Source organism: Eptesicus fuscus, chromosome 21 (genome assembly GCF_027574615.1).
Source record: "Eptesicus fuscus isolate TK198812 chromosome 21, DD_ASM_mEF_20220401, whole genome shotgun sequence".
In the NCBI taxonomy this organism is placed as follows: Eukaryota; Metazoa; Chordata; class Mammalia; order Chiroptera; family Vespertilionidae; genus Eptesicus; species Eptesicus fuscus.
In genome coordinates, this window is record NC_072493.1 from 35,691,173 (window position 1) to 35,715,685 (window position 24,513).

General features: G+C 45.3%; 1 protein-coding gene across 1 annotated transcript in view; it reads left to right on the forward strand.

Annotated features, from left to right (window-relative positions):
• SIPA1L3 (signal induced proliferation associated 1 like 3) overlaps positions 1-24,513 on the forward strand; it is a 249,937-nt gene that overhangs the window by 103,168 nt on the left and 122,256 nt on the right. Inside the window, exon 2 of the mRNA XM_054710125.1 lies at positions 32-99. The gene's annotated coding sequence lies outside the window, so the exon portion shown is untranslated. The remainder of the gene's footprint in view (positions 1-31; positions 100-24,513) is intronic.

Below are 24,513 nucleotides of genomic sequence, written 5' to 3' on the forward strand. Positions count from 1 at the left end.
AATACAGCCTTATTCTTTTCTGTCTCTGTAGAAGCACAATTTTTGACATCAGCTCTCCTGGGACCCTCAAGGAACACTAGAGTCCGGAACGTACTAAGGGTGAGTACAGTATGGTTGTTTATTTGTTTGCTTAAATTTTACAACTAGTATAAATAAAGTCTCTTTATTTAAAAAAAAATGAATTTGAGTGTCAAGGGAAAGATGGAAGTCTCCTTCACTGCCCCTCTATACCAAAAGTCTAGCCCCCTCAGAAGTAATTACCACCAGAAGTTGGGTGAGTATCCAGCCAGACCTCTTCCCATCCATGAACATATATGTATCCTATATAATAAAGAGGTAATATGCAAATTGACCCTCACACCCTCGCACAAGATGGCCGCCCCATGTGGTCAAAGATGGCTGCCACAAGATGGCCGGCAGGGGAGGGTAGTTGTGGGCGATCAGGCCAGCAGAGGAGGGCAGTTGGGGGCAACCAGAACTCAGGGGAGGGAGAGCAGTTGCGGGGCACCAGGCCTGCAGGGGAAGGCAGTTGGGGTGATCAGGCCTGCAGGGGAGGGCAGTTAGGGGTTACCAGGCCAGCAGGGGAGGGCTATTGGAGGCAATCGGGCTGGCAGGCAAGTAGTTAGGGGTAATCAGACTGGCAGGCAGGTGAGCGGTTGGGAGCCAGCAGTCCTGGATTATGAGAGGGATGTCTGACTGCCAGTTTAGGCCTGATCCCACAGGGGCAGTCGGACATCCCCCAAGGGGTCCCAGATTGGAGAGGCTGTAGGCTGGGCTGAGGGACATCCGCGCCCTTCCCCTCAGTGCACTAAGTTTGTTCACTGGGCCTCTAGTCCTATGTAATAAAAGCCTAATATGCAAATTGTCCCCTCAACTGGGAGTTTGACTGGGAGTTCGACCGCTCACTATGATGTGCGCTGACCACCAGGGGGCGGCGCAGAACATGGTGGGCATCAGCTACACAGATCTGGCAGCGGGTGGCAATGGAGGCGCTGCCAGCCCTATGGACCCTGAAGAGAGGGGCACCGTGGCGGGATGCTGGAGCACGTGAGCAGGTGGTACCAGGCCAAGGTGGATGTGAGTGGGGCCCAATTGCCCTGCTGATTGCCCTGTAGATGGCAACCAGCAGCGGCAGAGGGGGGCGGGGCCGCCATCCAGCTCCTAGGCGCTAAGGGAGCCGGGCGAGGGCCCAATGACTCAGGCAGAGGTGGGCACAAGGGGGCCTGGGGACCCAGGTGCTGCCTAAGGCCCAGAGGCCAATTGGGACCTGCCCTTCCACGCCAGACGCTCATGCTTCGATCGTCAGCCAGGCCTAGGGACTGTACCTGTGCATGAATTTTGTGCACTGGGCCTCTAGTTTACACATAATTACACATAAGGGTTTCGAATATATTACATTTAAGTTTCATGGGGATTGATAATGAACACCTTCTTGTGTTTCTTTGGGATAGAGTCTAAGCAGGGGAGTGGGCCTCAGAATATGAGGTGTTCCAGTTGGGCCATTCCTAAGTGGGACACCAGCCTTTGTTGGCAGGATGCAGGGAGGGTGCTTAGGGGTTGTTGTCTGAGTCTCGAAGCACCAAGACTCCAGCAGGGTAGAAAGTGGGAGGGTAGAAGATTCTGGCATCCAGACTCTGGATGCAGGCAGTGATGTTGGCTCAGTTGCAGGCACTAGTCAGTGGAGCTGTGAGAACTGAGTGGATCTAGGCAGTAACTTCTCCCTTGGCTGTTTATTGGGTACCATTGCATTTCTTCATCCTGGCCTAAGGCTCTGCCTGGATACCAGTAGGATGTTTGTGGGACAGTCTCTAGGGGCCAGATTTTCATCAAAGGATGCTTCTTAGCCCAATTTTTACCTTTCTTATTTGAAGGAATTTTAGATTTATAAAAATGTTGCAAACATAGTACAGAGAATTTAAATACACATACCCATCACCCAGCTTCCCCTAATATTCCTATCTTAAGTAAGTTTAACACAACTGTTCGAACCAGGAAATTAACACTGGTCCAGTACTATGAACTAAATGACAGATTTTAGTCACATTTCACTAGTTTTTCCACTGATGTCCTTTTTCTGTCCCAAGATCTTATCCAGGACCCCATACTGCATTTAGTTGTCACATCTCTTTAATCTCCAATCTGTAATGATTGTTTGGAAGACAACTACTATGTTATTTTGTAGACTGTCTCAGTTTGGGTTTGTCTGATGTTTTCTTATGTCTAGAGGTTAGGCATATTTGGCAGAACACCACAGAGGTCAGGTGCCCTCCTCAGTGCATTGTACCAGGGAGTTCTTGGTGTCCGTGTGTCTTATCACTTGGGCTATTGACACTTGGTGAAGGTGCTATCTGCTGGGTTCCTCTTCTTCTTTCTTTCTTTTTTTTTTTTAATAAATTTTTATTGTTGAAAGTATTGCATATGTCTACCTTTTTTCCATTGACCCTCTCCAGGCCTCCCCTGCTCCCACCCCAGGCCTTCACCACGCTATTATCTGTGTCCATGTGTTATGTACATATGCATATAAGGCCTTTGGTTGATTACCTCCCACCCACCCACACTCCCTCCAAGATTCTGCACTCTGTTCCATGCTTCTATGTCTCTGGATACACTCTGTTCATCAGTTTATTTTGTTAACTAGGTTCCATATAGGAGTGAGGTGAGATCACGTGATACTTTCCTTTCTCTTTCTGGCTTATTTCACTTAGCTTTATGCTCTTCAGGTACCTCCATGCTGTCTCAAAGAGTAAGAGATTCTTCTTTTGTACAGCTGCATAGTATTCCATGGTATAAATGTACCACAGCTTTTTTATCCACTCGTCTACTGATGGGCACTTGGGCTACTTCTACATTCTAGCTATTGTAAATTGTGCTATGAACATAGGGGTGCATACATTCTTTGTGATTGCTATTTCTGGTTCCTTAGGATATATTCCTAGAAGTGGGATCACTGGGTCATATGGCAGTTCCATATTTATTTTTTTGAGGAAACTCAATACTGTTTTCCATAATGGCTGCACCAGTCTGCATTCCCACCAGCAATGTACTAGGGTTCCCTTGTCTCCACATCCTCGCCAGCACTTGTCATTTGTTGATTTGTTGATGGTACCCATTCTGACAGATATGAGGTGATACCTCATTGTCATTTTAATTTGCATCTCTGTGATGATCAGTGACTTTGAGCATTTTTTCATGTGTCTCTTGGCCATATACAGTATATGTCCACTTTGGAGAAGTATCTATTTAGGTCCTTTACCCATTTTTTAATTGGATTGTTTGTCTTTCTTTTGTTAAGTTGTGTGAGTTTGTTATATATTTTGGATATTAACCCTTTATCAGATGTATCATTGCCAAATATGTTCTTCCATACAGTGGGCTCCCTTTTTGTCTTGTTGATGGTTTCTTTTGCTGTGCAGAAGCTTTTTATTTTGATGTAGTCCCATTTGTTTATTTCCTCCTTCGTGTCCTTTGCCCTAGGAGATGTATCTGTAAACATATTGCTATGAGAGATGTCTGAGATTTTGCTGCCTATGGTTTCTTCAAGGATTTTTATGGTTTTCCGACTTACGTGTAGGTCTTTTATCCATTTGACTTTATTCTTGTGTATGGTGTAAGTTGGGGGTCTATTTTTTTTTTTTTTTTGCATGTATCTGTCCAATTTTCCCAAAACCATTTATTGAAGAGACTGTCTTGACTCCATTGTATGCTCTTGCCTGCTTTGTCAAATATTAATTGAGCATAATGACTTAGGTCGATTTCTAGAGACTCTGTTCTGTTCCATTGATCTATATGCCTGCTCTTGTGCCAATACCAGGCTGTTTTGAGTACAGTGGCTTTGCAGTATAACTTGAAATCTGATATTGTGATTCCTCCAACTTTGTTCTTCTTTCTCAAGATTGCTGCAATTATTCAGGGTCTTTTTGATTCCATATAAATTTTTGGAGTATTTGTTCTAGATCTGTGAAATATGCTGTTGGTATTTTAATAGGGATTGCCGTGAATCTGTAGATTGCCTTGAGTAATATGGACATTTTAATGATGTTGATTCTACCAATCCACGAACACGCTATATTCTTCCACTTGTTTGTATCTTCTTTTATCTCTTTTTTCTATGTTGTTTAGTTTTCCAAGGACAGTTCTTTGGCCACTTTGGTTAAGTTTATTTCTAAGTATCTTAATTTTTTGTTGTTGTTGCAATGGTAAATGGGATTGTTTGTTTAATTTCTCTTTCTGTGAGTTCATTATTTGTATATAAAAAAAGTCATTGATTTTTGGATGTTGATTTTGTATCCTGCAACTTTGCCAGATTCATTCATTAAATCTGATAGTTTTTTGGTGGAGTCTTTAGTGTTTTCTATGTACAATATCTTGTCATCTATATATATAAAAGCCAAGCGACTGGTACAACGAGTCACTATGACACACACTGCAGCCAGCCAACAGGCCTGATCAGGGGCGGGGCCGGTGGCCAACCTCCTGCGGCCCCTCTCCCTAGCCAGCCCGCTGCCCCCCGCCCTGATTGGGGGCTGGGCTGGCCGGCCAACCTCTTGTGGCCCCATCCCCCTCCTCTCCTCGCCCCATCCTCCCAACCCAGCCCTAAGCACCCTGATCGGAGCGGGGCTGGCCAGACCCCACCCATGCCCGAATTGGTGCATCGGGCCTCTAGTCTGGAAATAAATGAGAGTTTTGCTTACTCCTTTCCAATTTTCGGATGCCTTTTATTTTTTCTTCTTGTCTGATCACTGTGGCTAGTACTTCTAGTACTATGTTGAATAGGAGTGGTGAAAGTGGACATCCCTGTCTTGTTCCTGTTCTAATAGGGGAAATGGTTTTTAATTTTTGCCCATTGAGTATGATGTTTGCTGTAGGTTTGTCATAAACAGCCTTTATCATGTTGAGATATGCTCCTTCTATTCCCACTTTGCTGAGAATTTTTATAAAAAATAGGTGTTGGGCCCTGACTGGTTTGGCTCAGTGGATAGAGAGTCAGCCTGAGGACTAAAGAGTCCAGGTTCAATTCTAGTCAAGGGCATGTACCTTGGTAGCAGGCACATCCCTAGTAGGAAGTGTGCAGGAGGCAGCTGAATCGATGTTTCTAACTCTCTATCCCTCTCCTTTCCTCTCTGTAAAAAAATCAATAAAATATATTTTTAAAAAATAGGTGTTGGCACACCTGGCATGGCTCATTGGTTGAGTGTTGACATATAAACCAGGAGGTCATGGTTTGATTCCCAGTCAGAGCAAGTGCCTGGGTTGTGGGCTTGATTCTCAGTGTGGGGCATGCAGGAGGCAGCCAATTAAAGATTCTCTCTCATCATTGATGTGTGTATCTCTCTCTCCCATTGCCTTCCTCTCTAAAATCAATACAAAATTACATATACTTTTTAAAAAGGTGTGGGAGTTTTTCAAATGCTTTTTCTGCATCTATTGATATGATCATATGGTTTTTGATTTTCAGTTTGTTTATGTGATGTATCACATTTATTGATTTGCAAATATTGTACCAGCCTTGCATACCTGGAATAAATCCCACTTGGTCATGGTGTATGATCTTTTTAATATGTTGCTGGATCCAATTTGCTAATATTTTGTTGAGGATTTTAGCACCTATGTTCATCAGGGATATTGGCCTGTAATCCTCTTTCTTTGTAGTGTCTTTATCTGGTTTGGAATTAGGTAACACTGACCTCATAAAAAGAACTTGGAAGTGGATTTTTTGTTCACAGTATTTTCTTACAATCCTTTATATTTCTATGGTTTCAGTTGTTATTTATCCACTTTCATTTCTGATTTTATTTATCCGGGTTCTCTCTCTTTGTTTCTTGATGAATCTGGCTAATGGTTCATCAATCTTGTTGAACCTTTCAAAGAATCAGCTCTTGGTTTCATTTATTTTCTTGTATTTTTTTCAAGTCTCTATGTCATTTATTTCTGCTCCAATCCTTATTATTTCCTTCCTTCTACTTACTCTGGGCTTTATTCTCTTTTTAGTTCTTTATGTTGTAGAGTTAAATAGTTTATTATTAATTTTTCTTGTTTTCTTGAGGTATGCTTGTAGTGTTATGAACTTCCCTCTTAGGACTGCTTTTCCTGTGTCCCGGAGATTTGGGGTTGTTGTGTATTTATTTTCATTTGTTTCCAGGGCCTTTTTTATTTTGTACTTGATCTCGTTGGTAACCCATTCATTGTTTAATAGCATGCTATTTTCCCTCCATATGTTTGAATGTTTGGGGGCATTTTTACTGTAATTGATTTCTAATTTCATTCCACTGTGATCTGAGAAGATGCTTGATATGATTTCAGTCTTGAACTTGTATAGACTTGTTTTGTGTCCTAACATGTGGTCTGTCATTGTGAGTGATCCATGTGCACTTGAGAAGAATGTATATTCTGCAGCTTTGGGATGAAATGTCCAATTAATGTCAGTTAAATCCATCGGATTCAGTGTGTCCTTTAGAGTCACTGTTTCCTTGTTAAGTTTTTATCTGGAAGATCTCTCCAGTGAAGTCAGCAGGGTGTTAAAATCCCCTAATGTGACTGTATTGTTGTTGATTTCTCCCTTAAAGTCCTCTAGACCTATATATTGGGTCATATATGTTTACCAAGGTTATATCCTTTCATCGATTCCTGTAGTATTATTGTCTCTTGTGATGACCTTCATTTTGAAGTGTATTTTGTCAGATAGGAGTATTGCTACTCCAGCTTTTTTTTCTTTTCCATGGAATTTTTTTTTCTATCCCTTCACTCTCATCCTGTGTGTGTCTTTTGTTGTGAGGTGGGTCTCTTGTAGACAGCATATAGTTGGGTCATGTTTTTCAGCTACCCTATGTCTTTTTATGGGAGCATTTAATCCATTTACATTTAAGGTTATTATTGATAGGAACTTACTTATTGCCATTTTAATTCTGTATGCCTAGGTTTCTCTCTATTTCTTTTTATTACATAAGTCCCTTTAGCATTTCTTGTATGCTGGCTTGGTGGTGATGTACTCCTTTGGCCTTTTTTGTCTGGGAAGTTCTTTATTTGACCATCTATTTTGAATGATAGCCTTGCTCAATATAGTAATCTTGTGGTTTGTATTGTTTCTGATGAGAATCAGGTATCAGCCTTATGGGAACTCGTTTGTAGGTAACAGTTTGCTTTTCTCTTGCTGCCTTTAAGATTCTCTCTTAGTCTTTAATTTTTGGCATTTTAATTATAATGTGTCTGGGCATGGGCCTGTTAAGATTCTTCTTGCCTGGGACTCTCTGTGCCTCCTAAACTTGTGTGGCTTTTTCCTGTACCACATTAGGGAAGTTTTTTGCCATTATTTCTTCAAACACGTTCTCTATCCCTTTCTCCCTTTCTGCCTCTTCTGGCACACTTGCTCTTCGAATATTGTTATGTTTCATGTGTCCCATGGCCCCCTTAAGCTGTCCTCCTGTTTTTTAATTGTTTTTTCTTTCTGGTTCTCTGAGTGATTTTTTTTCTGTCTCTAATTCACTGATCTGTTCCTCAGCTTCCCCCAGTCTGCTGTGTATTCCTTCCAATGTGTTCTTTATTTGTGCTATGTCATTCTTTATTTCTGTTTTCATAGTTGGTAACCCATCTTTGTTTTTTGTTTTTTAATATATTTTATTGATTTTTCACAGAGAGAAAGGGAGAGGGATAGAGAGCTAGAAACATCGATGAGAGAGATGCATCGACCAGCTGCCTCCTGCACACCCCCCACGGGGGATGTGCCCGCAACCAATGTACATGCCTTTGACCGGAATCGAACCTGGGACCTTTCAGTCCGCAGACCGACACTCTATCCACTGAGCCAAACTGGTTTCGGCAACCCATCTTTGTTTACCATAGTTGGTAACTGTGTCTTTTCTCATGCTGTTGATTATCTTTACCATCATTATTCTGAACTCTCTATCAGATAAATTTCTTATTTCCATTTCATTTATCTCTTCTTCTGGAGAGTTCTCTTTTTCTTCCATTTGAGGGTTGTTTTTTTGTCTCCTCATTTTGGCTGACTGTTCAGATTTGTGACTATGTATTAGGTAGATCAGCTGCGCCTCTCAATCTCTAGTGCAGGACAGTGTCAAATGCTTTTTCTGACTAATTAGATCAGGCAAAGACTCAAAGCCTTCAGAGACTGCCTCTGGCTACAGACTGATAGGATTTCATCTTGAATAGCCCTCAGGCAATTATCCACAGCCAAGGTGAGAGTTTTTTAACTGGGTGGGGCAATTGCTTCTACCTGGAGGGTAGTTGTTATTCTCAGTCTCTTTACAGGCCTCAGACACTCCACACTGTGGCAAGGGGTTTTCCAATAGGGTGGGTCAACTGTCTTCCCTCAGGCAAAGCTGCCTGTCTAGTAACTGTATTCATGAGAAAGTTGATCTCCATAGCATGAGGGAATGACTCAGCACAGAAAAGCAGAGTGCCTGCCTTCTGAGCTCTAACCCTAGATTCCCCAACCCTGGCTTCTGCTGACACAGCTGCAGTCCACTCTGCCCTCCCTCTGTTGGAGCACACGGTGAGTGCCTCCACATGGAATTTTGTGCATTGTCCCTTTAGAGGGTGCCTGCATTTCCAGCCATCTCTACCTGGCAGACAGCAGCCTTACTGCTTTTCACAGCCATGTGGGTACCCTTCTCAGTTCTGGTGCTCTCTACTGTGGGGCCCAGCTTGGGGATTAGACCACAGAGTTCTCAGTGGAAACCCCCCACAGTTGAAATATCTCTCTGGACCTTCAGTTGCTGTCTATGGGAGCCTGACCAGCCTTTTCAGACCTCCTACCAGTCTTCACTTTCCATCCTTGGTTATCAAAGTCCTCTCCAGCAAGTCTTCCATTTATATTCAGGAAATTTTTCTGTATTTTAGTTGTAATTCCAATTTGGTCCTGGAAGCGTGTCCATGCAACATCCACTTATTCTGCCACCATTTTTAATCTCCTGATTTCTCTACTGTAAAGTGACTGATTTTTCCCTTTGTAATTGATACATATCTTGGGGGAGGTACTTTGAAACTATGCATATTTCTCCTCAGACTTCCTGCCACTCATTTTGGCATGCATCTTGCTTGCAACATTTATTATTATGGTAGTTACCTAATGGTGATTTTTGTATGTCCCTTATTTCTTCTACATTTATTAATTGTTCATATAATTAATTCTGAAGGGAAGGCCTGTTCTCATTAATTTCAGTTTTTGGTTAACATGTTTCTGTGTGGCCTCAAATATTCATTTTATCCTAACATAGTCATGGTTAATGTGGTGAAAGGTCCCAATTCTGAGTGAATTTCTGGTATTGCCTCTTAGACTTCAGAAGAACCAGCAATTTTCCACAAGGTAAGCCTTCGGGCCATAGGGAACTGGAAAGTAGAAGATGGGGTCTCATTTGCTCATTTGCTTCTTTCCTTTATTGAAAAAAATAAGCATTGAGCACCTACTGGTATGTTCCAGGCACAGGAATTCAGGAATGAACAAAATAGATAAAATCCTTTCTCTGACATTCTACTGGACATAAAAATAAATAAACAAGTGAACACAGCGTAAGTTGTGTGGGGACAAGTAACTACAGAAATAAGTAAAGCAGGAAGGGGACTAACTGGGCATAACCAGCGTGATTTTAGACAAGATGATCTGGAAAGGTCTCTCTTAGGAGGCCCTGAATGCAGGGAGTAAGGCAGGTGTCCAACCTAATTTTTCCACCACCCAGTGGGAAATCTAAACAAATTATCTCACTTTGGATCAGTGTTCCAGGATTCATAGCAAACTGAAAAATGTGTCTCCTCTCTAAGCAGTAGCTCCTTTTTACCTGTAGCTCACTGTTGCACTGTGGAAATGCCTAGTGTTGCCAAATCTTCTGATAGTGTTTCCCCAGTAGAAGACAAAAATTAGGAATTCTTGCTAGTCCATTGCACTCAAATTATGGTGTATCAGGTAATTTCTAGTGGTATGTGGATGAATATATTTTGTTTTCATTGTATTTATTAGGTCATTGAGTTACTTTTGTAATAAAGGACTCCTATTTTGCATTTTAGTGGTAATGCAGATTTCTTTTTAAATATATGCGTATATATGTGTGTGTGTGTGTGTGTGTGTGTGTGTGTGTGTGTGTGTATTTAACTGTAAAAGTAAGTTGATTTAAAGAAAATCCTATATAATAAAAGGCTAATATGGAAATTGACCGAACCGTGGAACAACCAATGACTGTGATGTGCACTGACCACCAGGGGCAGATGCTCAATGCAGGAGCTGCTCCCTGGTGGTCAGTGCGCTCCCACAGGGGAGTTGCTGCTCAGCCAGAAGCCGGGCTCATGGCTGGTGAGTGCAGTGCAGGTGGCAGGAGTCTCTCCCGCCTCCCCAGCAGCGCTAAGAACCCCCAAGGGGTCCCGGACTGTGAGAGGGTGCAGGCTGGGCTGAGGGACCCCCCCTTACCCCCTCAGTGCACGAATGTTGTGCACCGGGCCTCTAGTATTGAATAAATATACAGATGGGGCAGATGTAGCTGAAAAGGAAGGGTAGAACACAGTGACTGAGCTTTTTGGTAAACACTGTTCTGGCTCAGTCTTTCACTCTTTCTCCTCTAGATTTGGGGTTCTCAACCAGGAAACTGAACTGAGTTTGACAAATGATTACCACGGACGTGTGCTCTGAGCCATTTGTGTCATGGTGGGTGCATCAGCCAGGAATGCTTTCAGGTGCAAACAAAGACAGCCTAGCTCACAGCAGCTTAAACAAATGAGGATTGATTTCTCTCCCATCACAATAAACCTGGAAGTAACTTGGCTACCATTAGTTGAGAGGCTAGGCTGAGTGATGTTCAGGCTGGAACCTCTGATTTGCTTGGCCTTCCCCTCATGGTTACAAGGTTGCTGCTGCAGCTCCAGCCAGAACAAGGAGAGGGAGGCTCAACTCCAGCAAGATGTGTTTTTCAGTTCTGGACTGCTTAAGCACTCCCCGATTCCCCACAGATGATTCCACTTACATCTCATTGGCCAGGAATGGGTCGCATGGCCTCCCCTACCTCCAAGGAGGACGGGAAATTTCATTTAGCTTCTCAGCCTCTCCTGAGGAGGAAGCCAAAGAAAGAGCGAATTGAGGGTTTGCAGCCAGCAGTGCCTGGCTCTACAGGGGAAGGAAAACAATAATAATTAACATTGGTGGGTGTAGACTGCGCCAAGCCCTGCTGTAAGCACTTTCGTGCATGATCTCATTCAGTCCTTCCTTACACCCAGCTTATTAAGTTGCTGCTATGATCTCCCCATAGAAACTTTTCATTTTTCTTCCCAGAATGAGGTGTCTGGCCTTGGGGTTTTTCCTTTCTTTGGGTACTGCTGGTCAACTCAACAATATTTAGCATGTGCCTCCTCTGTGCCTGTCTCTGTAAGGGATGAGGTGTGGGTGAGACAGCTTCATGCCTGGGTGGTCCTGCACTCACTGGGCTCTTCATCTAGTGAGGGAGGCAGCCCTCAGTGACAGCTCATAGTGGTCAGGGTTGTATGGGGAATCCAGGGGACAGTGGGAGTCCAGAGAAGGTGCCCAGCCCTGCTTGGGGTTCTGGGAGGACTCCTGGAAGCATCTTTGGGTCTTACAGGAGGAATAGATAGCAGTTTTCCTTTCTGAATCTCCACTCCCTTCCTTTATATAAAGAATTTGGACTTAGGTTTCCATCCATCCATTCACCCATCCACTTAACAAACATTGACAGCATATCCCATTTCTGGTCCTGTGCTAGGCACTAGGCTGTTTCTCCCAAGGTTGTCTGGAGAATTAAAAAGTGGTTACAATTCTCAAGGACTTAAAAAATTGTCTGGTACAGAGTAATCATAATAGATGAGCTGGTGGTGATGACCGTGCTTACATTCATTAGCCCCTACTACATGTCAGGGGTTAGGCAGCTTAGTCACCAGCCCATAAGATAATAAACTTTAGCTGGTGCTGTTGTGATTGTTCATTCACCACATACGAGTATTTACCTTCTGTCCAGCCCCAAGCTTGCATAGTGCCTGGATATGATAGAACTATGCTCTGGAAACAGGGCTTGTGGAGTTGAGTCCTGGGCCAGAAATTTCATGGCAGAAGACAGGAGTTTCTTTGGTCTATTTGGAAACCCGCAGCTGTCGTCATCTCACCCCTTTCCATCTAGTTCCCAGGCCTCTCAGCACTGGCTTCTAACACATGGGCTGCTCTTGACCTCTGTGGCCAGAATGCATAGATGCTCTGCTCAGTCCATCAGTTGAGTCCCAAATTAGACCTGACAGTATGGTTTATTCTCTGGGATGGAGCTGGGAGGGCAGAGGAAGGCTGTCAGCCTGAATTAGTTCAGGCCCTTCATGCAGCCTTGCTGGTTCAGCTTCCTCCAACTAATAGAGCTTTCCAGGGTATTAGGGCTTCTGAGTATCCTCCTCCCACCCCCAGGGGCTGAGATTTAGCTGTGATTCCTAAGGAGCTGTGTTTGATGAGGACCTCCAAGGCAAGCTCTGTCTGAAGGAAGCCAGGGCTCTGGGTCCTTTCATCTGCTGCATCAGGAACTGAAAGTGGCGATTCCCCAGGGAGTACAGATCAGCCCGACTTATGATGGTTTGACTTACAATTTTTTGACTTACAGTGGTGCAAAAGCGATATGCATTCAGTAGAAACCATACTCCAAATTTTGAATTTTTGTCATTTCCAGGTCTGGCAATATGTGGTGTAAGATGCTCTCATTATGCCAGGCAGTGGCCATGAGATGATTTTGCCCAACTGTACACTAATATAGTGTGGGTGAGGCTGCGATATGGTGTTTAGTAGGTTAGGTGTATTAAATGCATTTTTTACTTACCATATTTAAGCTGAATTTATTAGGACATGACCCCATCATAAGTCAAAGAATATCTGTAGCTGTTCTATATCACCCTCATCCTTTTTAAAAAATATTATTATATTTTTTATTTCAAAGATGAAGGGGGAAGAGAGGGAGAAAGAGAGAAACAAATAGAAACATCCGTGAGGAGAGAGAGTATCATTGATCAGCTGCCTCCTGCATGCCCCTGGGGACGAACTGTGGCTTCTTTGTTCATAGGTCATAGGCCACTGAATCATGCTGGCCAGGCTCACCCTCATCCTTTCACTGAAGTTCATTACTGGCAGCTGGAGGCCACTGGCTTGCTCCTCACCTCCCAGTCTGTGATCACAATTTCCTCTGCCTCTAGCTGCTTTCATTTATTCCCAGGACTGCCAATGATATGCAGGATTCTATTGTGGTAATAAATCAAACCTGAAATCTTAGAGGTTGGGACACAACAGATGTCAATTTCTTTCTTCTTTTTTTAAATATATATTTTTATTGATTTCAGAGAGGAAGGAAGAGGGAGGGAGGGAGAGAGAGAGAGAGAGAGAGAGAGAGAGAAACATCAATGATGAGAGAGAATCATTGATCGGCTGCCTTTTGCATGGCCCCTACTGGGGGGGTCGAGGCCTCAACCCAGGCATGTGACCTTGACCAGAATTGAACCCAGGACCCTTCAATACACAGGCTGATACTCTATCTGCTGAGCCAAACCGACCAGGGCCAGATGTCAATTTCTTACTTAGGGCATAAAGTAGATCAGGGTGGGGCTTCACGTTATGGTGGGGCTTCATCAGGGCCTCAGACTAACAGGCTCCCTGTCTTAAAGCCTCATGACTGAATCACAGCCTCCAGGGTCATCACTGCACAGGCACCTAGAAGGTCACACAGCAGAACTTAGAGAGTGACACAGTTCATTTCTGCTCACCCCTGGAATTAGTTGTGTGACCCTGCCCAACTACAAGGGGCTGGAAATGTGGGGGGTTATTCAGTGAGCAGTAAATATCCTGAACACAAGAGATAGGGGTGGTTTTTATTTAAGCACCTACTATGTGCCAGGTTTTCTAAGGGCTCTGGAAATACAAAGGAATTCCTGACTTCCTGGAGCTCATAGAGTTCAGTGGAGGAAACAAAATCTAAGAATGTAATTATGGAAGCAGCTCTGTAATTACATCTGTGCTAAGTGCCTTGATGGAGGAGTGGTGAAAGCATATCCCAGGGCGGCCTCGCATGTTTGGATTGGTCGGGAGATGTCTGTCATGAGGACTGCCATTTGAGAGGAGGCCTGAAGGATGAGTAGGTTTTAATGGAATGGGAGGAGCATTCCCAGTAGAGGGAACAGAATTAGCAGAGTCCTGGACATAGGGAGGAGCTTGACTCTGCAAAAGAACTGGAAGACAGACAACCTTAACTGTAGGATCATGGATGGGCGAGGTGGTCGGGGGCAGACCATGCAGGGTCTGCATGGCTGTGGAGAGGAGTTTGGTATTTGTAACACCTGCCGTTTGGAACTGGTGAAAGAATCAAATGAGCTCCATTATTCTTTCAAGGAATGCTGAGTTTCTGCTCTTGGCAGGCAGTGTTTCAGGTAGTAGGGACATAGCAGTGAACAAGACAGACAAATGTCTCTGCTCTCATGGAGCTGGCATTCTACAAGAAAAACAAATAGCCCTAACCGTTTGGGTCAGTGGATAGAGCGTCAGCCTGTGGACTGAAAGGTCCCAGGTTCTATTCCGGTCAAGGGCATGTACCTTGGTTGTGGGCACATCCCCAGGGGGAGGTGTGCAGGAGGCAGCTGATCGATGTTTCTCACTCTCTATCCCTCTCTCTTCCTCTATGTAAAAAATCAATAAAATTTATTTTAAAAAAGAAAAACAAATAATTAAGGCCACCTTACTTGGTAAGAAACTTATGACCATCCTACCTGATTTGGCTCAGTGGATAGAACGTCGGCCTGCGGACTGAAGGGTCCCGGGTTCGATTACCGGTCAGGACACATGCCTGGATTGTGGGCTCGATCCCCAGTGTGGGGCATGCAGGAGGCAGCCAATCAATGATTCTGTCTCATCATTCATGTTTCTATCTCCCTTTCCCTTACTCTCTGAAATCAATAAAAATATTTTTAAAAACACTTAAGACCAATAAATAGGGTAATTTAAGAGAGCATATAGTTTGGCTGCTGACCCATAACAGAAAACCCCATTTGAATTGACTTAAACCATCAGGAAACCAACTCTTTTTGGGCCTCTTTTTAGGCTGGTAACATGACAGCTCAACAATGGCATCAAGATCCCAGATTTATGCTGCTAACAACTCCGCTGTCTGTGAAACTTACTGCCTTCACCTTAAAGCAGGTCCTTTCCACGGTCATAAGGGGGCAGTTGGTATCACTGCAGGAAGTCTCAGGTAGGAACGGAAGTTTTTCAAACTTTGTATGCCTCAAGGATCTGCTAGCCCACCCTTGTGGGCAACGAATTGTAGGGCCAGTGGGAGAACAGGGAGGAGGCAGCTGCCATAGTCTAGATGGGAGAGCGGGGAGGACAAGACCAGGCCAGGGAGAGGGGGGGGTTGTGGAAGGGCCGTTAGGAGGTAGACTGGACAGGGCTTGCTAACAGCATGGCTGCTTGAAAGAAGGAACACTCAGCACACACACACAGATGTCCACTATGTACTATGTCTTCTGCTTGTAAAAGCCATGGGGCACATTTGCATTTTACAGGCTCTGAGAAATCTTACATGAAAGAAACCTGCTTCTTTGATTATAAAATCATTTTTTTTTTATTTTCTAAAACACGCTTACTAATATGTTCTGTAGACAGTTTTGAAAAATGTTGCTTTGATGCCTATTCTCATTGTTGCTGCACATTAGAGTCACATGGGAGCTTTAAGAAACTCCCAGGCCTGGGCCCCACCCAATTCATTAGACTCATTGAGGGTAGAACCAGGTGCATGCTGTTTTTTTAAAGCTCCCCAGATGTTTCTAGGGTGTGGCAAAGAATGAGGACTGCTACTTTATCATGTTTCTTGGGTGAGTTTCCCATTATAAAGCTCCCATTGTTTGCTTGCATGTCTGATTATCCAAGTCATACTTGCTTGTTGTTTAAAAAAAAAAAGTCAGCCCAGCTGGTGTGGCTCAGTGGTTGAGCATCGATCTAGGAACCAGGAGGTCACAGTTTGATTCCAGTCAGGGCACATGCCTGGGTTGCAGGCTCAATCTCCAATAGGGAGCATGCCAGAGCCAGCCAATCAGTGATTCTCTCTCCCTACTACTAACAGCTCTGCTGTCTGTGATACTTACTGCCTTCACCTTAAAGCATTTAAGGTGATGTTTCTATCTCTCCCTTCCTTTCTCTGAAATCCTATCTTATAAAGAGGGAATATGCAAATTGACCCTCATGACATAACAAAAATGGCTGCGCTCACAGCGGGGGCAGGGATTCCGTAACACAAGATGGCTGTACCCACAGCAGAGGTGGGGATCCCATAACACAAGATGGCTGCACCCATAGCCGAGGCTGAGTTCCCATAACGAGCCTTAACGAGCAATCAGCAGGGACCTGAGGCTGCGTGGCACTGGGCCAGGCAGGGGACCTCAGGCCATGTCCCCAGTGCCGGACTGTGGGACCTGAGGCCATGCCCCCCACCTGGCAGGGCTTGACAGGGGACCTCAGGTTGCACCTCCCACCTGCAGGGCTTGACAGGGAACCTCAAGGTGCGCCCACTGCCCCGGCCCGGGCTGCGGGACCTCAGGCCACACACCCTGCCCCAGTGCCGGACAGGGGGACCTGGGGCTGCGCCCCCCACCTGGCGGGGCTTGACAGGGGTGGGGCCAGCTGGGACTGCGATTTTAAGGCACACGTGGGTGGGCAGGGACTTGACTCTGGTTCCCATGGCATGCCCCAGACTCTGACAGGAGGAAAGTTTTCATATACATTTTACTAATTTTCTTTCATCTCTGACACTTGTATTATAGAGAAAGGACAAATAGCAATATTAAAATATTTTCTCTAATTAATTCCCTTTTAATGTGCATGAATTTCGAATTTCGTGCACTGGGTCACTAATGTGTGTATATTATATCTAATAAAGAGGGACTATGCAAATTGTGTGTGCCTGCGGACTAAAGGGTCCCGGGTTTGACTGTCTACACTGGAAGGTCTGTTGCGCAGGAGACACCCTTATGTGGCCTGAGACACAGGTCAGTTTACTTTCTTCCCATGGCACATATTTTTGTTGTTGCTGTTAATCCTAGCCTAAGGATATTTTCCCCATTGATTTTTAGAGAGAGTGGAAGGGAAGGGGAGAGATAGAGAAACATCGATATGACACAGACATCAATTGCTTGCCTCCTGCACAGCCCCCAAATCAGGGCTGGGGATCAAGCCTGCAATCAAGGAACTGCCCTTTACCGGACTCAAACTTGAAACCCTTTAGTTTGTGGGCTAACGCTCTATCCGCTGAGCCAAACCAGCTAGGGCAATAAAAAATATTTTTTTATAAAATGACCTGTGTTGTAATCACAGTCCCTTTCTACCTCTCTGAGTGTGGCCAAGGCACAAAGCCTTCTGATGCCTTAGTTTCCCCATTTATAAAATAGAGTGGTTGTGGGGATTCAGGGATTTAATACAGATCCACAATCATAGGTGGAACATGATCCAAACAGACAGATTATCTTCACTGCAGAAATATCTGTGTGCGGATACTTCCCCAGACCCGCCAGAGTATAGGCTGTATATTGCCTTTCTAGAATCCTAATTGTCCAGCCCTAGCCAATTTGGCTCAGCGGATAGAGCAAAAGGTTCGATTCCAGTCAACAACACGTACCTTGGTGCAGGCCCCTCCCCAGCCCCAGCCCTGGTCAGGGTGAGTGCAGGAGGCAACCAATTGATGTGTTTCTCTCAGATCAATATTTCTCTCTGTCTTTCCCTCTCCCTAAAAATCAATGGAAGAATATCCTCAGGTGAGGATTAACAACAACAAAGAAATTAAATAAAATAAGGCTCATGCCTTATTTTTTCCATATATATCCCTATTATGCAAATAGACTGAATGGTGGAACAACCGAACAACATGACATGTGCTGACCACCAGGGGGCACATGCAGAATATGGCGGGTGTCGGCCTTGGCGGGATGGTGGATCAGGTGAGTGGGGACACCAGACCAAGGCAGAGCCCTGGTCACTGTCATTGGGGCAAGCCTCTGGTGGTTACTGAAAATTCTTTGCCTCCCGCATGCCGAGGTCCTGCCCAGCGCTCACACCTGGTGCCAGTGCCAGCCAGCTCACACCCGCTGCTGGTGCCCGAGCCACCACTCACACCCTTGCTGGTGCCTGGCGCCGGCCCCAATCGCTCAGCACCATCAGTGAGTGCGAGTGGCAGTTAGTTGCTGGCCCCAGTTGCCCCTCAGGGCTTTTCCACCTCCCCCTGCCCTTGAGGGGCAATCAGGGCTGGCAGCCACTTCTAGCACCTGCTGGTGGCGATGGCCCCGCTCGCACCCGCAGCCGGCAGCCAGCGCCAGTCCAGATCACTCGGCACCATCAGCGGGTGTGAGTGGCAGCTGCCGGCCCTGATCGCCCCTGAGAGCTTCTCCACCTCACCCTGCTCCTGAGGAGCGATTGGGGCAGCAGCCACTGCTCACACTTGCTGATGGCACCGGCCCCAATCACTCTGCGCCGGCAGCGAGTGTGAGTGGGGCCGGCGCTGTCAGCCTGTGGGAGCAGCGGTGTGGTGGTGGGAGCAGGGTTGCCTGCAGAAAGGGGACCAGAGGCCATGGCGGGGGGGGGGGGCAGGCTGGGGCGTGGAGGATGGGTCAAGACCCGCCCCTGTGCCCACTGCAGCCTCGCCACCCACAGTTCCTTTCAAAGTGCATGAATCCGTGCACTGGACCCCTAGTTAAAAATAAATAAATAAAATAAAATCCTAATTATTCAGAACTCTGAAACATATCTGGCCTAAGAGGTTGGAAAGGGATTATGCAGCTATATATATAAACTACTCAGCATAGTGCATGGCACGTAATGAATGCTGTGTAAATGTTAATAATAATTATTATTATTATTTAAAGTACTTCATCATCCTTAATCATAATCACGGAAATGCAAATGGTAACCATAGTGAGATACCATTGTACACCGACCTCAGTGGCTAAAATAAAAGGCAAAAAGGTAGGAGATGAGGTCAGAGAATGACATGTGAGGCCTTTTCCCAAATGTACAGTGGGAGGGTTCTGAGCTGAGGAGTAATGTGATCTGACTCACATTTACAGAGGCCCTCTGGCTGTGTGTGGGAGCAGGGGTGATAGCCAGGAGATTGGGGAGGAAGCTCCTAATAGGTCTAGGCAGGAGATAGGGGAGAGGGGAAGGGTGAATCTTAATCTTATTTTGAAGGTGGAGTTGACAGTAAGTGTGAATGGAGTGGGTGTCAATATGACACAGAAGGGTTTGGCCTGAACACCAGGTGAATAAGTGAAGGCATTGAGTTGAGCACAGAGAGAACATTTGCATGGAGAAGTTGAAAGTGCTGTGAAGAATCAAGAACACAGCTGTGTGAGCTCTTCAAGTTTCGAGTTGAGGGGAGAGATCCAGGCTGGAGATGGAAACATAAGAGTCCTCAGGAAAGCAATGGTATTTAGAGCCAGGGACCAGATGAGATCACCAAGGGAGGGTGTGGATAGAGAAGAGAGAAGCTGTTTAGAGAGATGGTCAGGAAACAGCAAAGGGTGGGGTTGCGGGTTGAGTGGGGGTGGGGGCAGGAGGAGGAAGAACATGGAGCCTGAGGCCAGCAGAGGAAGGAGGCAGATGAGGGCCCAGAGATGACTACTGGTTCGGCAGATGTGAAGGACAAATGGCTGATGGGAGCAGGTTCAAGAGAGAGGGCTTTTTGTTTTGTTTTTTTTGTTAATCCTCACCTGAGGATATTTTTTCCATTAGTTTTTAGAGAGTGGAGAGAAAGAGAGGAGAAAGAAACATCAATGTGAGAAAGACAGGTAGGTTGGTTGCCTCCTATACACACCCCAACAGGACCAGGGATTGAACCTGCAACCCAGGTACGTGCTCTTGACGGAATTGAACCTGAGAGCCTTTGATACCTGGGCCGGTGCTCTATTCACTCATCCACACTGGCCAGGTTTTGTTTGTTTTGTTTTGTTTTGTTTTTTACAGAAGTTTTAGGTTTACAGAAAATTATAAAGTACCGGGTTCCCAAACTCCCTCTGTCTCCACCACACAGTTTTCCTATTACTTCCATCTTGTATTAATATGGTACATTTGTTACAACTGAACCATTATTGATACATCATTATTAACTGAAGTTTATAGTTGCCATTAGGGTTCACTCTGTGTTCTACATGGGTTGGGTTTTGACAAATGTATGACATGTATCCTCCATACAGAGTAGTTTCAAGGCCCTAAGGCTCACATATGTTCCACCTAGTCTCCTTTTCTTCCTTCCTCTCATGACAACTACTGATCTTTTTAAAAAAAGATTCTCTCTTTGTCGTTAACATTTGCCATTGTAATTACGAAGTGTCTTGGTTCGGGTCTTTTGGGTTCATCTTGTTTGGTACTCTGTGCTTGTGACTTTTTTCTTCCCCAAATCAGCGAAGTTTTCTGACATTTCTTCAAATAGGTTTTCTAACCCTTGCTCCTTTTCTTGTCGTTCTTAACCCCTATAATACATATGTTGCCTTATTTCAAGCTCCCTCAGGCTCTCCTTCTGTCTTGATTTTTTTTTTATCCGATTGTAGTTCATATTGGGTGTGTTTTGCTTCCCTGTCTTCTAATTCGCTAATTCGGTCCTCCGCTTCTCCTAGTCTACTGTTGAAAGCTTCCATATTGTTTTTTTTTTATTGTAGCTTATCACTCTTTATTTCCTCCTGATTCTTACATAGGTTGTTGATTTTTCTCATCCATTCAATTTATGAACTGTATGACCTTTATTCTGGATTCTTTTTCTGACATATTGCATGCCTCCGTTTCATTCTGGCAATTCCTCCTTTTCTTTGGGGGCTGTTCTTCTGTCTCTTCATTTTTTTTTTAATGTACTTTATTGATTTTTTACATAGAGAGCTAGAAACATCGATGAGAAACATCCATCAGCTGCCTCCTGCACACCCCCTACTGGGGATGTGCCCGCAGCCAAGGTACGTGCCCTTGACCGGAATCAAACCTGGGACCTTTCAGTCCGAAGGCCGATGCTCTATCCACTGAGCCAAACCGGTTTCGGCTGTCTCTTCATTTTTTATCTCACCAAAGGATATAGGTGTCGAGTTGCGTGGGGCCTGTGGCTGCAGTGGTGGGTTTGGTAGCAGGTTGCACGGTGTCAAGCGGCGGCTGGTCCTCAGGTGGTTGCTGGTGCTGTCTGCTCCTCTGGTGGTCATGGGTGGCAGCTGCTCCTCAGGCGGTTGCAGGGAAGCCACTCCTTGTGCGGTCACGGGCGGCAGCTGCTCCTTGGGGTAGGGTTTGTGGGTCGGCTGCTCCTCGTGCAGTCGCTCGTGGTGGCTCTCCTCCTGTGGTCATGGGTGGCGGCTGCTGGAGTGGTCATGGTGTCCAGGGCTGCTGCTTAAGGCTCAGCAGTGGTGGTGCCTGGGGTTGAAGTGTCTGGCTGGCTTGAGGCAGGAGTCCCGGTGTCTGTGGGTCGGCAACTGAGGCAGCAGGTCCCTGTCCACTCAGCTGTAGGATCCCAGGTGGTGTCTCCGAGCACCCTGGGTGGAGGTGAGTCTGGGCTCCCAGTCATAGCAGCTTTCCCTTTCAAGATGGTGCAGCCTCTGTGGCAGAGCCAGCGCTCCAGGAGAGATTACAGCAGTAGCATAGGCTCCCCAGCTATGCGAGCCTGGTCCACCAGCCCCTGAAGGTCCTGTGAGATCTAGCTGTCCCTCACTCAGACACACACAAATACCACACGTTCACACACTTCTCTTTCACTTCCTCCCTCATACTCTCTTCCTCATTGCCATCTTCCTGGACACCATCTTGGAATCCTCTCTATGCTTTTTTTTTTTTTTGAAACTAAAAAGTTTTTGCACTGCAAAGGAAACCATCAACAAAGTGAAATGCAACCTACTGATTGAGAGAACACATTTGCCAATGATAGATCTGATAAGGACTTAATATCCAAAATTTATAAAGAACTCATACAACTCAAGACAAAAAAAAATAAAACAACCCAATTTAAAAATGGGCAAAGGACCTGAATAGACACTTCTCCAAAGAATACATACAGATAGCCAGCATACATATGAAAAGATGCTCAAGGTGACTAGTATCAGAGAAATGCAGATTAAAACCACATGAGATATAACCTCACACCTATCAGAATGGCTACCTTCAATAAACCAATAAACAAGTGTTGGCAAGAATGTGGAGAAAAGGGAATCCTTGTGCACTGTTGGTGGGAATGCAGTCTGGTGCAGCCACTGTGGAAGGGCTGCATTTTTGTTTGTTTGTAAATCCTCCCCCGAGGGTATGTTTCCATTTATTTTTTTTTTTTAGAGAGAAGAAGGGAGGGAAACATTGATGTGAGAGAGAAGCATCGATTTGTTGACTCTTGTACAAAACCCCGACTAGGGATCCAACCCACAGCATCTGTATGTGCCCTGACCAGAAATCGAACCCTCATCCTTTTGGTGTATGAGATGACACTCCAACAAACTAAGCCACCAAGCCAAGGCAAGGGCTGCATTCTTTACATGTGTTAATTTTTTTTTCTCAACAGTTTTGTGAGATGGACCCTTCTGTTTATACTCTATAGATGAAGCAACTCAAGTCAGATCGCTGGTCCAGCGTCACAGGGCTAACTCCAGGCAGGTTCCTGTGACCTCCTGGTAGTCTCACTCGGACCTTCGCTTTGATTCTGATGGCGTGATGATGCCCTGTGGCCACTGTGGCCTCCTCACGGAGGTCCTTGTGTGCCATTTCAGACAGCCCAGCTGCAGTCAGATCTTAGGGTAGCTCAGATCCAGAGAGCCCAGCTTTGATTCAGGAACAGAGCCACCGTAGGAGGGCTGGGCGGGGCTTTCTTGTCCTATCTCTCATCCTCAGCTCCAGCCAGCTGGAGACTAACCCCCTGCCGTTGTCAGGAGAATTAGAACATAGGAAACTGCCTGCAGTTTCTTGTGATGAATGAGAGAAACGAAGTAACCTCCTGTGGCAGGTTTCCTGAGTTCTTGTGTGCAAAGGACACTTCAACTGACTTTTTCTGTGGATCACATGTGAAGGGCTGTAAACGTCCTCCATGCATTGGGATTCGTCGTCCCTTCCTGTCTCAGATGCCCCGTTTCCCTCCTGCAGAGATTTTTCCTTGTTAAACAATTGAAAATGGCTGCCTAGTTTATTGGTCAGTTAGGATTCTTGTAGTTGCAAGTAACATAATGCTGATATCATCTGGCCAAATGGCAAAGACATTTAGTATATCTTGGATTGTAGAAGTGGGTGGGCATCAGGTGGGGTAGAATCAGCAGCTCAAATGTCTGTCATCGGGGACTCAGGTTTTCAGCTTGAGATTCATCCTGGGGCCTGTGTGTTTTCAGGCTTGGGCAGAAGTAGGTTTACAGTTGTGAGTACTTAAAACAGTTTTTTCTTTATTATTTACTAGAGGCCCGGTGCAGGGATTTGTGCACCGGTGGGGTCCCTTGGCCTGGCCTGCAGGGATCAGGCCAAAACCGGCTCTCTGACATCCCCTGAGAGGTCCCAGATTGTGAGAGGGTGGTTCTCAGGTGACACACCCTGGAATCAGACTCCCTCCTGTATGGTTCTGGGTGTGTCTTCATTTTCTTCTGTCTCTAGCAGTGGGGAGCCTTGTTCAGGCAGCTTTGGATTCTTGGGCCAGCACTTCTATTAGTTTTCTAATCACTGGGTTCATGGATATGCATGGTTTTAATTTAATTAACTGACCAATTGCCTTCAAAGAAGGTTCTACGCATTTGTATCCCCACTGAAAGAATAGAGACCTATTTTCTCATACCCATTAGTTTTGTTTTAATAATGGAAAATTTCAAACATTTACAGAGGTAGAAAGAAGAGCACACAGGGCCCGTGGGCACATGCCTGTTATCAGATCCCACAGGTTTTCGCACACGGCCAACTTGCTTCATACATCCCCCTGCCTTTAGATTATTTTGAAGCAAATCTCAAATATGATATAATTTTGTTTGGATTTTAAACTCCACACCCACAATGTGCCTGCATGTTATGGAAGACAAGACAGTGTGTCCATAAAACACTCCTTGGTTTGTGTAGTGCTTTTCACTTTCCAAATGCATCTTCTCCCTTCATTTTTAGATAGATGGGGGTGGGGGAGGCACGGAGAGAAAGAAACATTGATTTGTCCCACTTGTTTATGCATTCATTGATTGATTCTTGTATGTGCCTTGACCTGGGATCAAACCCACAACCTTGACATAGCAAGATGACACTCTAACCAATTGAGCTATCCAGCCAGGGCTCCCTTCATTTTTAGGTGCCTCTAAAATGCAGGCAAGGCAGATGTATCTGTAAGGAAAATAGAGTCCACTCTTGAGTGAGGAAGGAACAAAGAAACCAAGCGGTCAGGGAGGCAACCAGTGCTATAGGGACACAAGGGGTGGGGGCATGGGGGGTGATATGACCAGTGCCCAGGGCATTGTTGGGGAGGAGGGGCAGAGAAGCATCCCCTACCCTACTCAAGATGCTGTTCAAGGTGGAGAAAGAGAGGGAGGACCACCCTGGCTTCTTTC